The following is a 20,464-nucleotide window of genomic DNA, read 5'->3' as shown; positions in this document are numbered from 1 at the left end:
GCAGCCAACATGGCGGATGGTTGAAATCATTTTCAGCTTAAATTTATCGCAAATTTACGGCAAGTTTTAGGACTTAAATGAACTGTGATCCCTAAAATGAGTCAATTGATTAATTCTATTAGTAAATCAATTTACGTTGGCTACATTTCCTGAGGATTTCTGGCTCAAATCAACGTAATATGGACAGGAATGGTAGGGATTTTCCCATGGAATTTTACTTCCGCGTTCTCCGTTCACTTGACGACTCGGATCGATGACAACGACAGCAGAGTTTAAAAATCATGTCAGCAAACTGCAATTTAAGGTGAGAATCCACTAACCAGGGAATGTTAGACATGATTTCTTGGTCTAACTGCAGTTAAGGTTACCTTTCCACTGGGTGGTACTATGATATGAGTACATATGATAGCAAATGAGTACTCGGCAAAGCAATGATCATTGTTGGCTACCTACTACTTGCCTTTTGGGGGATACACCTAGAATAGATTTAGGCCCTCAATGTAGTGTGTAGAGCCATTGGAAAGCCTTAGTAGTTAGTAAGGGACTGGTTTACACTTGTATACGAGTATTTATTTCGATTACTTTCTTTCCAGATATTAATCATGGAATGAACTGGTCACTACGGTCTTCAATTCCTTTGCCGATTCTTGCAGCTGGTGGGAATATATTTAAACCACAGTGTGCAAGTGTACGTTTCAAATTAAGCGTCTCAGATGCTGTAAGTACTTGATGTTTTGTGTAATTGTTTTTTTCTAAGGTCATGTTTAAAATATTTGGATCAGTAATCAGTCGTGCTAGTGCACATGCAGAATTGGATTCATTGTTATTATGGGATGATAATTCACGAGCATCAAGAGTCCTACGATATACCCTTGATATGAAGTTTTTAAAAATTTATCAGAGACTTGTTTTGTAGTAATCCGAATAGCCCTTAAAATACCAATTCCACATGGCTTAACGGTCGGTGTCTATGCTCTGCGAGACAATAGTAATAGATGTTTCACGACAAACTTACATCTTTGTTATCGATTGAAGGTGATATGAGATGGCTACCGGTATTTTGATCGGCCAATTATGACATAATTGCCGGCCATCTTGGTATCATCAGTACTAGGTGGGAAAAAGTTTTTCCACATTATTTTGATACTTAAGCATATTTTGTTACCACAATCAATTACAAAGTTGTAGCACATGACATTGTCTATGATTGTGGTGACATTTAAGGATATTAGTTATTCTATATGGTCACCAGGGGGCGTTGAATAGTAGAATAACTTAGTATTTCCTGATTAGATTGGTACCTAGGCATATTTTGTTACCATGATCAATTGCAAAGTTGTAGGTTATGACATGTTCTATTATTGTGGTGAGTTTCAAGGTCATTGGGTTTTGCATATGGTCACCAGGGGTCATTGAATAGTAGAATTACTTTGTATTCCATATTAGATTGGTAACATGGCATATTTGTTATCACAATCAATTACAAAATCGTAGGTGCTGACATGTTCTATGAACTTAAGTCTAAAATCGCTAATTTGAAAGTTTGTTTAAGTCATCATTTCACTAAACTTGTCCAAATCCTCGATTGTCAATCTTCCATATCCGAAACCCGGATCTAGATTTTGGAATGTTAACCTAATGATAAAACTGGTTTGGGCGACAACTTCAGTTATTGTAATTATCTCTAAACACCATTCAAACCACTATTCCGTCGCCGTAGACCATTTTTGTCATTTATCGCTTTCGCATCCTCCCGAACACGTGTGTGGCGAACGAATCGTCATTTGGGGGATGCGGCCCGGAACCCGTTCATTGAATGTGAGTTGAGTCTCGCGTGTATGTCTGATTGGACGGTTAGACTGGTTGCCTGTCCAATACTGCACCGAAGTCCCAAAAGGCTAGGTTTGAAATCGGTTTTGGTTTGTAGGAAATTCGTCTTTGTTCAGGAAACCGCTTTGCGAGCGTTTGCAACATCAAACCGACTTTTCCAACGTGGCCGAATAAGGAAATTTCTGCGTTTTCGTTCTGTCACATTTGTTCACACTACGGTAAAACCGGTATGACGCAATAAACCGATTGCTTCGATGCTTTGACAAATGGACTCCTAATATCCACATATCCAGCATAATGTTGACCCAGGTTTCGCTTCTTGGCAACAGTCATATGTTATGGGCTAGAATTATTTCGATGAAATCTTCGTACGCTTCCCAGTTCGACATATGAATCAATTAGGCAGAAACCCGTTATCGCTGCTATGCATCTATATTTGTCAGTTATTTTTGTATTTCAGCGTGTCCATTCTTCGTATCGTGTCATAACCTCCCGCCAATTGTCAGGCTTCACTTGGAAATGCCTTTCTGTTACAGGTTCTGGTGGTGGTATTAAAGTAACTATGTCATCATAATCATACCAAACATCATTATCAGCCTTTGGTGGCCAACAGTACCTATTTTGACCAATTTTATGCATGCAGCTTACCCTGACTGACTCTTCATCAGCAACTCTATGATGGACGGAAATGTTTTTTTTATCGTATTCAACTAATGCAGTACTTACCAATGAGTAAAGGATCATAAACCAGGGATTGATCTTAAATTGATGTTATCTAAATCTCTGTCTAATGACTACACCTGCTCCTCGGTCACATAAAATAATTTAACATTTCTGTGCGCCGACAACAATTCAAATAATGTCTTACTATCAGGAATGTTGTTCCCTTGTGAAACTAGCCGGTCGGCTGTTCTCTTGAGGGTACCTCCGATCCAATCGGCAGCCCCCTTTCCATGGCCCGCTTCTAAAAATGACCAATTTACATAGGCCATATTCCAATTATATGGTTTAGTGGACAGAAGGAAAAATTTGACTTGCATTTATACTGAATTGTAGGTTCATCAGATACAAAATATGCTCTGTTGGTACCTGGAAAAGTTTGGGATAAGTAGTCGAAGTTGGTTATAGGTGCGCCCAAATTGCTGATGGGTCATGGCGCCTACACATACGATATAGATGCAAATCAGATTGTTTCTTCTTTTGTGTAAACTAAGCCAGTATGGAGCGTTACCTGTGCATTCGATGCTCCAAAATGAGTAGATTGGATTGCCTCATGGTATTTTAAGCTATAGTTTTCACTAAAGTGTATATGTATTTGACATTCAGTTTCGTCTAAAGTAAACCTTTTCTCTTTCAGTGTTTTGTACTGATGCCTGATGTTAAAGACGTGCCGACAAAACTTTCGACCTAAATTTTCTTGGAATATGTCAACCAGTTTATCCAGTTTTCCATCGACCTTGACCTTTTCAGTTTTCTTCGTAGTCTCTATCACGCCATCTTTATTCTTGTATTCATGATCAACCAATTTCATATGAGTTAAACTGCAGCGTCCCGTGAGAGGACCCGGGCCCTCTCACGGAACAAATGTAGAATTCTTTCATGAAACGTCGATTCCAATGCTAGCGGTTTCGAGTCCCAATATTCTTATGTATTCTGCCTATAACGATTATGAATAAATAAATTCAACTATCGATTGTAATTATTACATTTTCCATTTTGATTTCATTTATAAATACATAAAGGGCCAGGGGGACAATAGGGGATATGAATGCACGTTTTTTCACGCAGGATTTTACAACGGAACCTGCGATTCAAGTTACCGTCCCGTGAGAGGTCCCGATTCAACACAATGTCCCGTGAGAGGACCCGATTTTAAATAATGTCCCGTGAGAGGACCCGAATCAACTGGCTGTCCCGTGAGAGGACCCGATTCAACACACTGTCCTGTGAGAGGACCCGATTTTAAATAATGTCCCGTGAGAGGACCCGATTTTAAATACTGTCCCGTGAGAGGTCCCGATTCAACACACTGTCCCGTGAGAGGACCCGATTTTAAATAATGTCCCGTGAGAGGACCCGAAAACACTTACTGTCCCATGAGAGGACCCGATTTTAAATAATGTCCCGTGAGAGGACCCAAATCAACTTACTGTCCCGTGAGAGGACCCGATTCAACACATTGTCCCGTGAGAGGACCCGATTCAACACACTGTCCCGTGAGAGGACCCGATTTTAAATAATGTCCCGTGAGTGGACCCGAATCAACTTACTGTCCCGTGAGAGGACCCGATTTTAAATAATGTCCCGTGAGAGGACCCAAATCAACTTACTGTCCCGTGAGAGGACCCGATTCAACACACTGTCCCGTGAGAGGACCCGATTCAACACACTGTCCCGTGAGAGGGCCCGATTCAACACACTGTCCCGTGAGAGGACCCGATTTTAAATAATGTCCCGTGAGAGGACCCGAATCAACTTACTGTTCCGCGAGAGGACCTGGTTTCAAATAATGTCACGTGAGAGGACTCGATTCAACACACTGTCCCGTGAGAGGACCCGAATCAACTTACTGTTCCGCGAGAGGACCTGGTTTCAAATAATGTCACGTGAGAGGACCCGATTCAACACACTGTCCCGTGAGAGGACCCGAATCAACTTACTGTTCCGCGAGAGGACCTGGTTTCAAATAATGTCACGTGAGAGGACCCGATTCAACACACTGTCCCGTGAGAGGACCCGAATCAACTTACTGTCCCGTGAGAGGACCCGGTTCATCACACTGTCCCGTGAGAGGACCCGATTTTAAATACTGTCCCGTGAGAGGACCCGATTCAACACACTGTCCCGTGAGAGGACCCGATTCAACACACTGTCCCGTGAGAGGGCCCGATTCAACACACTGTCCCGTGAGAGGACTCGATTTTAAATAATGTCCCGTGAGAGGACCCGAATCAACTTGCTGTCCCGTGAGAGGACCTGGTTTCAAATAATGTCACGTGAGCGGGCCCGATTCAACACACTGTCCCGTGAGAGGACCCGATTTTAAATACTGTCCCGTTAGAGGACCCTATTTTAAATACTGTCCCGTGAGAGGACCCGATTTTGAATACTGTCCCGTGAAGGAACCCAATTTTAAATACTGTGCCGTGAGAGGACCCGATCTTGAATACTGTCCCGTGAAGGAACCCAATTCTAAATACTGTCCCGTGAGAGGACAGGTTTCTACCCGGCCCCGATTTAGTTACTTGAGTCCTTCGCCGTCCGTTGGCTGGATCCACTGTTCTACGATTGGTAGACCTAATGAAATTGTCTACTTTGTCAATGTTGAGTCCCATGTTCATAATGATAATGTATTTTTGCCATATATAATAATTACAACAAGAAATTATTATTTCAACAATATGCGTACAATGATGGCTGGATGTACGTACTAAAAGCCAAATTGGCTATGTCCCCTTAAAACATAAAACAAATCGTATATATGTGAAATTATGTTCAGTTATTTATTTATCAAAATCTGTAAACCATATTACATTCGAAGACTTTGAACATAAACAACATACGTTGGAATTCGAAATCAATTTAGCATTTTAGATTACTTAATCTTTGTCGCCAAACTAAATTATTACTTATCATTTAATTATTAATTATAACTTTACACGGTAAAAAAGGTTATCATCAATTCTTTCATATTTCCCCTTTTACTCTCCCGCAATATTTCCCAATTCCGGATAGATGTATTATAATTTGAACCAAAAATTATCAATTTCATATTGGATGACAGAAAACGCCCAATACAAAAATAATATCTAACACGAAGTAGTACACAGCATAAGACATCGACAACAAACCATGCAGATAAAACGATCCACTGATTAACTACAATTTACAAAACCATCTCGGCCCCGGCTGGAATCTTTCAACCATCATTCATAACTTCTGAAACATCATTGCAAACAACTTCTATAGGCTACTACACACATCTATTAGAATACTGGACAGCATTTCAACAATTCAAACATCCATGTCACAATCTGGTTCCTATTAAAACCATTACCAAAATTCAGCAAAGACCATCTCTAGCAATCCAAAAATTTATCGCAACAAGAAAACTTATTCCATAGAATACAATCATTACGGGATAACCAATCTACAAAAGCTCCCATTTAAGAATCGAAAACTGCTTCACTCTTCAATAATCTGGCAAGAAGTATTTGGACATTAGTCGTTGTACATCTTTTAGTTTTTTGGCCTCTGTTCTTCTTCCAAGAATATCAGCCTCGTTGTATGTGATATTTCGATAGGTTGACACCAATAAACAAATGGCCTCTTAAAGCAAAACGTCATTAACATACGTTACTGCTGACCTGAAAAATATCTTAATACAATGAATATAACATGGATGAAATTCTTTTAAGAAATTAGCAATAGAAGATGAGAATGAACTTACGTCTTTCCTTCTTTAAATACTGAATTCAGTATTTTAGAATGATGTTGTCGGAGGGTCATGTAGCGAGTTGAATATGGTTTCCTGTAATTGAAATGAATTGATTATCATTTCGAAATATAGTAAAAAAACTTCACGTCTGATTCATGTATATACTTACGATTTGTCCGCAAAGGTAGGGCTGACGTATGATTTCATTACACCATAGAGATATTCATGGCCCTTTAAAATATTGATTATTACGATGATCGAAAGAAAGCTCATTTATTTGTAAGCATTTCATATTTTCTGTTATCAATGCTTACCTCATCAGTTAAAAGCCCATAGCCATATCCTTTCAGTTCTTTTTCGGCACTTTCGTGGTCTTTGTTAATCAAGTCCAAATGTCTCCTGAATTCCGGCCTTCTGAAACCAAAGATTGTATATTATCAACAAAAGTTCGAAAAATTCAACAAACTGGCGCGATTTCTACTAAGGTACAATATTTACCTCTTGTCTTTTATCTCGGCATTAACTATACGAGAGACGTGATACTAGTAATAGGGGTAATGGGCTTTCAGATCAAAGGTCGAACGGTCGAGCTCATTAAAAACAAAACATTAAAAGTAATTTAAAACTATAATATATTTTCATAACCGTGCGTATTTTATATTATAACTAAATATTTATTCTAAGATATCAATAATTTAAAAAGCATATTGTATTAAATCAATTGGTCGCTCCACTTCGCTACCGCTCCGCTCCGCGACCAATTGATTTATTTACAATACACACATTCATATAATCAAATATATTCAAATAATAATAATTATTCTATTATTCAACTGAAATACACACGGTTATGAAAATATATTATAGTTTTAAATTACTTTTAATATATGTTTTTAATGAACTCGACCATTCAACCTTTAACCCGAAAGCCCATTACCCCTATTACTCTTAAAATATTCATATAAATGAATAACATTTAAATCATTGAACTTCTAAAATCAATTTTAATAAAAAATTTAGTATTAAAATGGAAGCAAATAAGTACTACTGCCCAACATGTAATATCAATATAGATAAATCCCAAAAAGCAAGACACAATAAAACTAAAACACATTTAGAGAATAAATTGAAACTAGAATATGAAGATGATATATTAGAAACTAAATTAGATGAATTAAAGAATGAAAAAGAAACATACAAATGTGATACATGTAATCAATCATTCAGTGATAAAAGATATTATAATGAACATTTAAAATCTAAAAGTCATATTAGAAATAAGAATAATGAGATTTTAGGTGAAGATTATTTTGATAAAGATAATGATAAGAAACAGAAGACAATTAAAAGCATAAAAAATAAATTAAACAATAAAAGACCATACATGGAAGATGTAAGAAAATATATTAATTCATTAGATAATAAAAAAGATATTGAGATAACCGAAGCATTTAAAAGTGCTATTGGTCCAGCAGCTATCGAGTTTAAATTTCATAAAGGAAAAACATTAGAAGAAAATAAAAAACATTTAGAAAATATGAAAGAAATAATAAAAATAATAACTGATGTTGAATATCCTAAAATTAGTATATCTTCTAAAGTAAAGTTTATAAAATCTGAAGATAAACCAATATATAATATAAATTCTCATTCACAACATATTACATCTAAACAACATATAGATGATAAATTAGATAAATATTATAATGAAGTAAAAACTAAAATAGAAGAGAAATATTTTGAAGGATCTGGTTTAATATTTGATGAAATAATATTTATGACTTTACATGTTTATAACACAAAATATAATAAGTTAACTAAATCAAAACCAATTGATGAAAATAATGTATCATATTATAAAGAACCAGATATTGAAGCATCAAGTTATATTAAACTACCATTTAAAACTAATGCTGTAATAAATGTACAAAATGAAGATGATAAATGTTTTCTATGGGCTATAATAAGTTGTTTACATCCTGCAACTTATAATATTTGTAGATTAACTCATTATAAACCATTTGAAAATAATTATAAGATAGATAAGTATCCTATTAGAATTAAAAACGTCCCAAAAATAGAAAGCGATAATAATATAAAGATAAATGTATTTGATTTAATCAAATTACCAAATACAAAAGGTAACAATATAAAACATTATACATTAGAACATTTATACCTATCAAAAGATTATGATTCAAACGATGTTATAGATATACTATATTATGAGAATCATTATATGTGGATTAAACAAATCGATTTATTTTTTAAATCAGAAAATGATCACCATAAAATATATCTTTGTAGAAAATGTTTACATAGATTCAGTAATGAAAGTACATTATTAAATCATAAACAATTATGTGAAAATCATGATTATTGTAAATTAGTTTTACCAAATGAAAAAGATAAAATATTAGAATTCAAAAAATATGATTACAAAAATAAAGTACCATTTGTAATATATGGAGATTTTGAATCATTAAATAAAGAATTAACTGATCAAGATAGAAAAGAAATATATTATAAAAGAAAGAAATTAAATTCTAATGAAAATGATTTTTCAGATGAACCACCAAAAACAAATACTATTAAAAAGATTCATCAATCAGCCGCAGCTTTCGGGTTATATATTAAATCTGATTATCCAGAACTAATTGAAAGTGAATATTATCATTATAGAAATGAAAATGTTATCAATCATTTTTGTGATTTATTAATTGAATATGAAATAAGATTTAGTAAATTATTGAATACAAATATAGAAATTATAATGACAGAAAAAGATAAAGAAGAATTTGTGTTTGCAGGTAAATGTTATTATTGTGAAAAGATATTTAATTATAAAGATAAAAAAGTAAGAGACCATGATCATTTGAACGGAAAGTTTAGAGGCGCTGCACATGAGAATTGTAACTTACAAGCTAAGAAAATTAACTTTGTACCAGTTATATTTCATAATCTATCAGGATATGATGCACATTTATTCATCAAACAGTTATGCCATAAAATAGAAGAAATCAATAATGAAATAGAAATATTAAATTCAAATAGATCAAAAGATAAAATACCAATTTATAAATTTAGAATGTTAGCTAAAACATCTGAGAATTATATATCATTCCAATTTGGGTGTCTAAGATTTATAGATTCATATAGATTTTTAAATAGTTCATTAGATAACTTATCAAAATCATTAGTTGATGATGAATTAAAAATATTAAAACAACATTATCAAAATAATGATGATTTTCAATTAATGAGATATAAAGGAGCAATTCCATATTCATTTTATAAATAATTATAATGATTTCAATATAACTGAATTATTGAAAGAACAATTCTATGATGAATTAAAAAATGAATATGTTAAAGATGAAGTCTATAATAGAACATTGAATATTTGGAATCATTTCAAAATAGAAAATCATGGGCAATTAGTAGATTTATATTTAAAATCAGATGTATTATTATTATCGGATATATTCGAAAGGTTTAGAGATGTAAACCTAAAATATTTCAATATTGATCCTTGTCATTGTTATTCATCACCAGGATTAACATGGGATTGTGGATTAAAATTTACGGATATAAAAATGAATTTGTTAACAAATATAGATCAATTATTATTATTTGAAAAATCTATAAGAGGAGGAGTTTCAGGTGTATTAGGTGATAGATATTTCAATGTAAATGATAACCCCGGATATAAGTTATTATATATAGATGCAAATAATTTGTATTGTTGGGCAATGATGGAACCACAACCTTATGGAGTATTTGAAATAAGTGAAGTTTTACAGAATGAAAATAATGATAAATTTGATTGGAAGAAAAGAATTCTAGATATTGCAGATGATTCAGATACTGGTTACTTCTTTGTTGTAGATTTAGAATATCCTGAACATATTAAATTTAAATCTAGAAATCTAGCATACTGTCCCGAACATAAAACTGTAACTCATAAAGAATTATCAAGTTATCAAAAAAGAATTAAACCCGAAAATCATATTCATACAGAAAAGTTAATGGTAACTCAAGAAGATAAATATAATTATGTAATACATTATAGAATGTTAAAGTTTTATCTAAAACAAGGAATGGTTCTAAAAAAAGTACATAGATATATTTCATTTAGTCAATGTAAGTGGTTAGAAAAATATATAGATTTTAACACCAAACAGAGAACTGAAGCTAAAACTGATTTCGAGAAAGATTTCTTCAAGTTAATGAATAATGCATTCTATGGTAAGACTTGTGAAAATATTAGAAATAGAAATGATATTGAGTTAGTCAGTAATGGTAAAAGAATTAGACATTTACAAACATATCCTAAGTTCATTGGTAACGGAATATTTGATGAAAATTTAGCCGCAGTTAAGATGAGAAGAACATCAATGAAATTTAATAAACCAATCTATGTTGGCGCTTCAGTTTTAGAATTATCAAAATTACTAATGTATGAATTCTATTATAATATATTACAACCACTTTTTGGAGAAAAACATATAGAAATATTATATTTTGATACTGATTCTTACATATTAAAGATAAAAACTGATAACATAACAGATGATTTAAAAACATTAAAACATCATTTTGATTTTAGTAACTATCCTAAAAATCATGAATTGTTTACAATGATAATAAAAAAGTTCCCGGTAAATTCAAAGATGAATTAGGCGGTGAAGAAATGATTGAATTCATTGGTATTAGATCTAAAATGTATTCATATAAAACTAAGGAACATGAAGTAAAAAGTTAAAAGGAATAACCAAAAGTGTAGCAGAAAAGAATATTCATTTCAAAGATTACATCAATTGTATACTCAAAGAAGAAGTTAGAAAACATAAGATGAGATGTTTAAGATCTGAAGATCATGAAATGTTTATTGAAGAAATTGAAAAGATAAGTCTAAACCCATTTGATGATAAAAGATATATTTTAGATGATGGAATTCATACAGTTGCTTATGGTTGCAATTTAGATGAATACTTAAAATTTAAAAGAGAAGAAACAAAAGAGAACGAGATAATGAAAAGAATTCTAACGTGTTAATCAAATTTTAATAAAAATATGTTATTAAAATGGAGAGTAAACAAGCGCACAGTGAGAACAACAAATTATTTCTTGATAGAATTAAAGATACTACAAATGTAAAATCTGTAGATTATAAATTCAAAAAGTTTACAGAATTAACAATCCATAAGAAATATCTAATTACAAATATTGTTACAGTTACTAACAAATATGGAGATAAATTAGTTATACACTTAGAATATGAAGGATTAAAAGGAAATACATATAAATTCAGAACATATTTACCGGATAGATTTCATAGATTATCAAGTGAAGATTTAGAAGAATTATGTTCTGGAGATTTCTATTTCGTATACAAAGGTAAGAATGAAAAGGGGCACCATGAAATAGATTTCGAATGAGAAAATATGTAAAATAAATGGTAGAATTAAAAGAATACAGAATATTTGTAGATTCTAGAAAACTTACAAATTATAAATCACATAATTTATTAGTACAATTAGATAGAGAATTTAAGAATTGTGTAGATTTAAAATTAGTTAATATAAGTTTATGTAATTCTTTTCATAATATATCGAATAAAAGTCTTGATCATTTAGCTTTTAAGATTTATGATAGAAATTTGAATAAATGGTTTCATCTTTATCTCAAACCAGGATTATATAATTTAGAAACATTAGCGCAAGAAATTAATAAAAGAGCTCGTTTAAAAATGGGCTCAGCTGCTCGATTTGAAATTAAATTCATCAAAAGTGATAGTTCGAATAAAATAAGAATAAAGTTAACTAATGAACAACATAGATTTCTAGTAAGAAAACCTTTAGCTAAACTGTTTGGAATTCTTACGGATAGACATTATTCAAATATTGATACTTATACAAACATAATACCTTTTACACACTTTTATATTTATTGCAATTTAATCGAGCCTACAAAAACTTTCGAAGCAACTAAAGATACAATTTGTAATTCTAGTATATTAAATATTTTACCATTAAAAAATGTTAAACAATTTGGAACGCAAATAAATTATAATTTAGCTGAATGTGATTTCAAACCTTGTATTCCTTATAATTTTAGATTAGAAATTAGAAATCATAATGGATACTTAATTGATTTGAATAACTTTCCTGTAATTTATGAATTAGTTATAAGATGTAAAGAGTAATTTTTCACCTATATAAATGAATATAACTGTTGGACCGAGTATATGTTTTGGGTTTGATTTTAAACGTGAGAAAGAAATGAAATTTAACATTAATGATGTAATTACACATATCAAAAATATTGCATTTTCTAATGAAACAACATTTGAGTATGAAACAACAATAGATAAAGAAACTTTAAATGTAGAAAAGATTATTAATTTAATTAGAGAATCTTTAAGATTTTATGAATTAGATGAAGATTTTATCATCGATGATATTAAAAAAATAATAATTGAAATATATACAAAAAACTAGTAATGAAATAAATTTTGAATTAATCATAAATAAGATAACTAAATATTTTGATGATAGTAATTTTTTTGATAGATAAATGAGTGATAATAAGTGGATAATAACTGGATTATATAATGGCGCATTACTATCAGTTGGAACTGTTGGTTATTCAATGGTATTAAAAAAAGTATTCAAAATGGGAAGTGTTAATGTTGATAGATTTGATATAAATGATATTTTAAAATTAACGTTAGCAGTTACTTTATCTAATTTAACTATTGATTATTTGGAAAAACAAAAATATATTCCTCCCATATAAATGCATAATTTTTTTGCTAAATAAATGGCTTCTGCAATTATAACTATTATAGGATCGGCAATTGTTAACGCTTTAGCATTTACTGGAGGTGGATATTTATTTAAACATATTGATAAAAATAGTTCATTAGGAGAACAAAGAAGACATAATTTAGCATTAGAGAAATACAATAAAGCTGCAGAAGAAAATAGAGAAAAGAGACAAAACTATATGGATTACATAAATAAAGAATTATATGATCAGAAGATTTCACATAGAGATTTTCAATCAGTTGATGATGCAATGAGTATATATAACGCGGTAACCAATAAAGAAAAATTACATCTATACAAACCTAAATTATCAGATTATTATACCCCAAGTAATGAACAGAAGAAATATGAAATAATATGGATTTTAGGTGGAACTGTTATTGTTATATTTGTTGCTTATAAGTTTACTAATTAGTAATTTTTTTTTTGCTAAATAAATGGAAGATAAAGTTGATAGTATTGATATTATTCCTCATGATATAAATAAAACTAAATTAAAAATATATTTAGAAAAACAAATATTAGAATTTGAAAGTGACTTAAAAGTTAAAAAGAAAAAATATCTAAAAAGTAAAATTATTTATTATGTGATTATTAGTGGTTCGGTTACAATTAGTTCTGTAATAACATTTTTAGCAATATTCAGCCCATTAACACCTTTAGCTATATCAATTGGTGTGTTAGGATTAAGTTGAAGTGTTTTAACTGGTATAAGTTCAAAATTAAATATAAAAAGTAATAAAGAAAAAATTAAAACTAATATAAAAGAAATTAATAAATTAAAGAACACACTAGATTATATCATAAGTTTAAATGGTCATATAACAGTTGAAGAACAAGATAAATTATTAAAAGAATTAATAAATTATTAATTTTTTAATTATATAAATGGCAGATAGTTTTCCAAAAGCTTTCCAATACAATAAATCAATTAAATATAATATTCCAGCAATAGATTTTAATAAAGATATTACATATAGAAATGAAGTTTTAGATTCATTAACTAATTTAGAAATTTATGTTACTGAAACTAATAATTTTAATGCAAAGATGGAAAATATATTTCATGTATATTTAATTAATTTTAAAAAATTGAAAGATGAAAAACAATGGTTATTAAAATCTAATATGAAGTATTGGCAGAACCAATTAAATTTTGCTGTTTATTGTGCAACAACAGGATGTGGAATTAGTTGGAATGATCATTTGAATAATTCTAAATATAAATTAATTCAAAGTTTATTTAGATTTCATACATACTTTCAAATCAGAATAATATTAAATGAATTAGAGTGCGCTTTACCAGGATCTAGATATTTTAAAGAATTAGATAATAATATTAATTTATCAAAGTTTTATAAAATTTGCAATGAATTTAATATAGATATAAATAATTCTGATATTAGAACAAAAATTGGAACAATAAGATCACTTCCTTGCCCTAAAAAGATTGCAGAATATTGTGCACTTCCCATACCATCTAATAGTTTGTATAATATCTATAGTCATAAATTAGGTTATGGTAAAATAGAAACTAAGGATTTAGAAACATTAAATTTCAATAAATTACCGACATTTTATGATAATTTAAAACAAGAAAACAATAATGGTTGGGTTTATTTCATTTTAGAAAATAATGAAGGTTTTACAAAATCAGGTATACAAAGAATAAATCAATCTATTAGAACTTATTTGATATGTATTTTAGGTGCGCAAGTTGAAACAAGATCACCAATAATTGGATATTTGAATACATCATTCGATACACAAAAACAATTCAAAGTATTATTTGATGATTCCATACATAATGATAAAAATAGATCGATTCCAGAAAACATTATAAGATATCAAAATTATTTAGATAAATCACATATTAGATTAAATTATTGTATAGGCCCTAATCTATTAATTATTTCTAATGATTTAGTATTAAAGATGGGAAACATAATTGGTTATAATAATCTAATTAAAACTGCAACAATAAATAATTCATTTGGATTGAATGATATAAATAAAAAGATCATTACTGCTCCAAAATTAATGGAAGGTGAAAAAAATAAAAAACACATTCAATCAACTGAAACTAAAACTAAGAATATTAAATTAAATAATGATTCTAAAATAAAAGATTATAATACATCAGAAAATATAAAAACTGATAATATTCAACATGATATAATTAAACTAAATGATGATAATAAATCCCATGAAAATACTAAATTAGCTATAACCTGTATAGGAATTGTTATAGGAGGAATATTATATTTTAAATTTTAATTTTTTTATTATGTAAATGGCAGAAGGTGGAGAAGATTATGAAATGGGAGAAATGGGAAATAATAATGAAGGATATATTGATGATGAACCACAACCTGATTTTAATGAAACTAATATTGATAATGATGATGAATCAGCATATAATTCTAATTTAGCAGATAGTGGTTCTAAAGTCCCATCAACAGATGAATTTGATAGAAGAACTAGATCGAGAATACCTCCTGAAAATGAAATTCCAGGTTTATCAAAGGAAGATATAGAATATAAAGAATTTATATATAAGTTCCAAGATGTATTTGAAAGATCTGGATGTAATATAAATGATAAAGTCGCCAGATTTTTAGTAAAAAAATTAAAGTTTTTAGATGGTGAATATTATTATCATTTGAAAGATGATTCGGATTATTATATAAATATTTCTAATAAAAATGAAGACAAAATAGTAGCAAAATCAACTTTGCTTAAGTTTGACTCATTACTATCTAGAATTAAGAGAATAGGAAATAGTAATGAAATAGAAGATGTAACACAAGAAGAAATAAATCAAAATAAAAGAGTATTTAAACAAAGAATTAATAAATTATTTGAAACAATCAAAGATAATCCGGAAACAGAAACAACTTCTGAACAGAATAAAACTTCAAAAACTAGTAAACTTAAATCAAACGAAATTCAAACTGAAAAACTTTTACCGAATGGATTACTTGATGCAACAGATCAAGAAATAGAAGCTTTAAGTATGTTTTCTAAAAAAACAATTAGAGAAATAATAAGTATACGAAATGAAGCCGATAAAATTGTGCGCGAAAAAAATATTAGATATAATAAAATTAAACCTTTAGAAAATAAATTATTTGACACCAGAAAAGAATTAGAACAATTAAAATTAGATAGAGAATTTAAAGTTATTGAAGAAATTGAATTTAAAAAAAGAAATGCATATTTAGAAAAAGAAATTGATGATTTAGAATATAACATAGAATTTCAGAAAGAAAAAATGAAATTATTATTAAAATCATATGATTATTGTATTAATAGATTAAAAGTTGTTGTTAAAGAGTTAATACTAAAACCAAATTCTGACATATCACTAAAAGATAGAATAAAATTATTATTTAAGTTTGAAGGAATAACAATATTTTCAATTCTAACAGCTGTAACTATGTTATTTACAACAATAGGTTTAGCTATATCAAATGCTTTAAAATCTACTCCTACTCCCAATAAACCAGATAAACCCCCAGGTAATAATTCTATACAAGATAAAGTTAAAGATGGTTTAAAGAAATTAGCAAAATATTTATGGGAACTGTCTAAAAAATCTGCTGCAGCTTTACCTGGTGTTATTGCATCAATTGTTGGTTTTATATTGAAATCTGCAGGAAACATTATTAACTTTGCTGCTGAACATATTATTCTATTTTTAATTACAGTTGTAAGTGCTATTATTTTTGGTTTAGTAAATATGATATCAAAAGATATCAAGTAAACATGATATCAAAAGATATCAAGTAAACATGATATCAAAAAATATCAAGTAACCATGATTAAAAATAAATAATTAATCTTTTTGTTAAATAAATGAGTGGGAGTTATATCAATCCTTCGAAGATTTCTAGAATATCTAATGCTATTAAAGCAGAGAGATCACATCGTATAATTACTCATAACCCTTCAAATATTAATCCCGATGAAACTTTATACGTTAGAATCCCTCGATTAACAAAAAATACTTTTTATGTTCCAAAAAGTATTTATTTATCGGCCGATATAAAAGTAATCGGTAATAATAATAATTATGTTGTTGATAATGTTGGAAGATATTTGATTAAAAAGTTAACAATAAAGATTGGTCCAGAAACAGTTTTCTCATTAGATGATTATAATTTATTCATGCATTATAAAGATTTATGGTTAACTAAAGAAAATAGAAATAATATGATATTTCAAGGCATCCAATCAGAAAACCAAAATAAGTTAAGATCAGAAGCTAATAGCGCAATATTAACTAATGCTGTAGATGAATTGATAAAAAGTATATATGGAAGCAAATATAAAATTCCATTAGACCTTGAATTGATAAATAATAATGCACCTTTATATAAATACGCAATTCAAGAAGACGTTATATTCGAAATAACATTTGCTCCTGTAAATGAAATTGTATTATCTAGCGTTGTTAAAGATATGAGTTATAAATTATCGAATATATGTTTAGAATATGATACAGTAACTGATGAAAATATTTCAAGTATAATTCAAACTCAATACAATCAAGGATTTTCATTATTATATGATTATATTGATAAATTTAAAACCGTAACTATTAATGCAAATGATGAAATAATTAATGAGAATATTAACTTCCCAAGAAGATCTATTAAAGGTATATTAATATTTTTTACCATTGCAACATATACTAATGGCGCAATAAATGTTGATAATTATTATAATCCTGAAATAACAAAAGTAGAAATAACTATCGAAGGAATAGCAAATAAAATATTTTGTCAAGGAATGAGAATGATTGATCAATGGCCAGAAATTAGAAAACATTTTATGAATGAAAAAGTAAAATCATCTGAAAATTGTAACATTAACCAAATTGATTATTATACCGGCAATAAATATGCATTATGGTTAGATTTTAGAACAACAGAGGATAATTCATAACATGGTTCTGGAAAAAAATTACAAAACACTAAAGATGGAATACAATTATTCATGACAAAGAATAAAGGAATCAAAAATTTTAAAATGCACATTTATATTATATCTGACGCGCAATTAAATATTGTAAATTCACAATTAGATAGTGTTATGTATTAAAATTTTAACTTTAATATAAATATATATAATAAATAGAAGGAGGTAAAGTATATAAACATATTCCATACATCGATACACATGAAAATAATGATGGTTTATATTATGTAATACCTTGTAATATAGCTTTGATATTTGATCCTATTTTCAAAATTTATAAAACTAAACTAATAGAAATCGATAATAATAAAAGTGAAGTTGTTGATAATTTAAGTAATGTAATTGATAATAATGTAATACCTTCTACATCTAATAATGTAATACCTACTACATCTAATAATGTAATACCTTCTACATATAATAATGCAATAATATTAAATGTTAGTAAAAATAGAAATTATTGTGATTATTGTAAAGGTGAATTTTCAAACGCTCCATCAAATTGGAATAAACATATGAATACAAAGGTACATATAAATAATGTTATAGAACGTGTTGGTTTAAGAGAATTTATAGAACACCCATTTAGATATGTTACAAAGTTTGTTTCAAATCAAAAAGTAAATGGTAAAGAATTATATAAAGATTTATTATTAGCAACACCTAATAAAGATGAATTAGATCTAACCGATGCTAATGAAATATTAAAACCAAACACTGTAAATGAAATATTAGGAGCAAACACTAATAAAGATAATAATGAAAATGCTGCCATACGGCGCCCACATGGTGATATAGTTACAGATATTGATAATAAAGATTCTATGAAACATAAAGAAGAAACTATTGATGATGCGGTAGAAAGGATGAAAAAATATAAAAATAAAACAACTATTGATGTAGATTCGGTAGAGCATTTGAATAAATTGTTAGGGCCTGATAGTGAATTGGAGAGTGATAGTGAAAGTGATTAAGATATTAATTATATTTAACTCAAATAATAATATTAGTTGAAAATTGTATAAAATAATAGTAAATAAAAAAGGGGGTTTTAAGTATTTAAGGTATCTAATAGGGTATCAGGTATTAGGGTATCAGGTATTAGGGTATCTAATGGGGTATCAGGTATTAGGGTATCTAATAGGGTATCTAATACATAGGTACACAAATAGTTATTTTATAAATTTATATTCATAGGGAAATTGTAGTCTCAGTAATAATTTTGAACCTTGATTATTCTTTAATTTATTCATATATTCATCATGTAATTCAGTAGGTATAATTTGATTTTCTTCCAATGATTGTTGCATAGATTTTTTATCTTTGTTATAAAATAAAACTAGAAATCCTATATTATCCCTAAAGTCTTTAACAATTGAATTATATCTTTGATTTAAAACCCATGTTGTTATCCCAAAATGTCTTCCAGAGAAAGCTAGATAACATAACTCACTTTCTCTAACTTTTGAATCATGTAAATTTGCGCAATCATCTATAATGAATAATGTATTTGATCCTTTATAAGTATCAATTGCTATTTTTATACAATTATCTAAATTTTCTTTTACTGTTTTAGGATTTAATATAATAAACTTTTTCATCTTAACTATATCTCTATTATATGTTTTATTCATTTCATAAGTAGGACAGAATAATATTATATTATCAAAATGATTCTTATAAATAGTTTCTAACAAGTCTAATATGAAATGTGTTTTACCACAATTGGTTACTCCAGTAACTAACATATTATGCGGTTCAAATATAAATAAATCTTTATTCATATATTCTTTTAATTTTACTAGATAAAATCCATTCATTAAATTTATCATCGTATCCTTTATATTTCACCAAAGAATACTTTTTTCCTTTAAGAGTTTTTGTTTTCAATACTTTTTCTATTTTGTATTCTATTTCATCTGGATTTGGTACAAGTGATAATTCTTGTTCATAGAAATAACCTAATATTTCTTCATCTTTTAGATCTTCTAATTTATAAACAAAAGGTTTAGTTAATATTATCTTTTTAATTTTAAATATTTCTTCAGTAAAATTTGGAGTATAACCTTTATAAAAGGTTTTTCTATATTTAGATATTCTTACGTGTTGTCCAATTTTGAATCTAGGTTCACCGAAATCATGTGTAACAAACGCTCCATATAAATTATTCCAAACTATTTCCGGATTATCTTCTTTTCTAGCTTGTATAGGTTTCATATTTATAGAACTATGTTTAGAATTATTATAACCTTTCACTAAATCATCTAACACATCGATATATTTATATGTTTCATTAGCAGTAAAGTATTTCCACATTCTAGTTTTCAATGTTTTATTAAATCTTTCTATAATAGATGCTTTTTTATCTGAGTGTGTTGAA

At 28.9% G+C, this 20,464-nt stretch overlaps 1 long non-coding RNA gene across 1 annotated transcript; it reads left to right on the top strand.

Moving 5' to 3' along the window:
• Window positions 1-3,482, top strand: LOC141910190 (uncharacterized). The gene is made up of 3 exons (XR_012619858.1): window positions 1-304; window positions 594-718; window positions 3,188-3,482. It is a non-coding gene; the product is annotated as an uncharacterized LOC141910190 (long non-coding RNA).
• The last annotated feature ends 16,982 nt before the right edge of the window (window positions 3,483-20,464 follow it).

This window comes from Tubulanus polymorphus, chromosome 8, assembly GCF_964204645.1.
Source record: "Tubulanus polymorphus chromosome 8, tnTubPoly1.2, whole genome shotgun sequence".
NCBI lineage: Eukaryota > Metazoa > Nemertea > Palaeonemertea > Tubulaniformes > Tubulanidae > Tubulanus > Tubulanus polymorphus.
The sequence above is the reverse complement of the archived record's forward strand: the minus strand, read 5'-3'. Positions and strand labels throughout refer to the sequence as shown.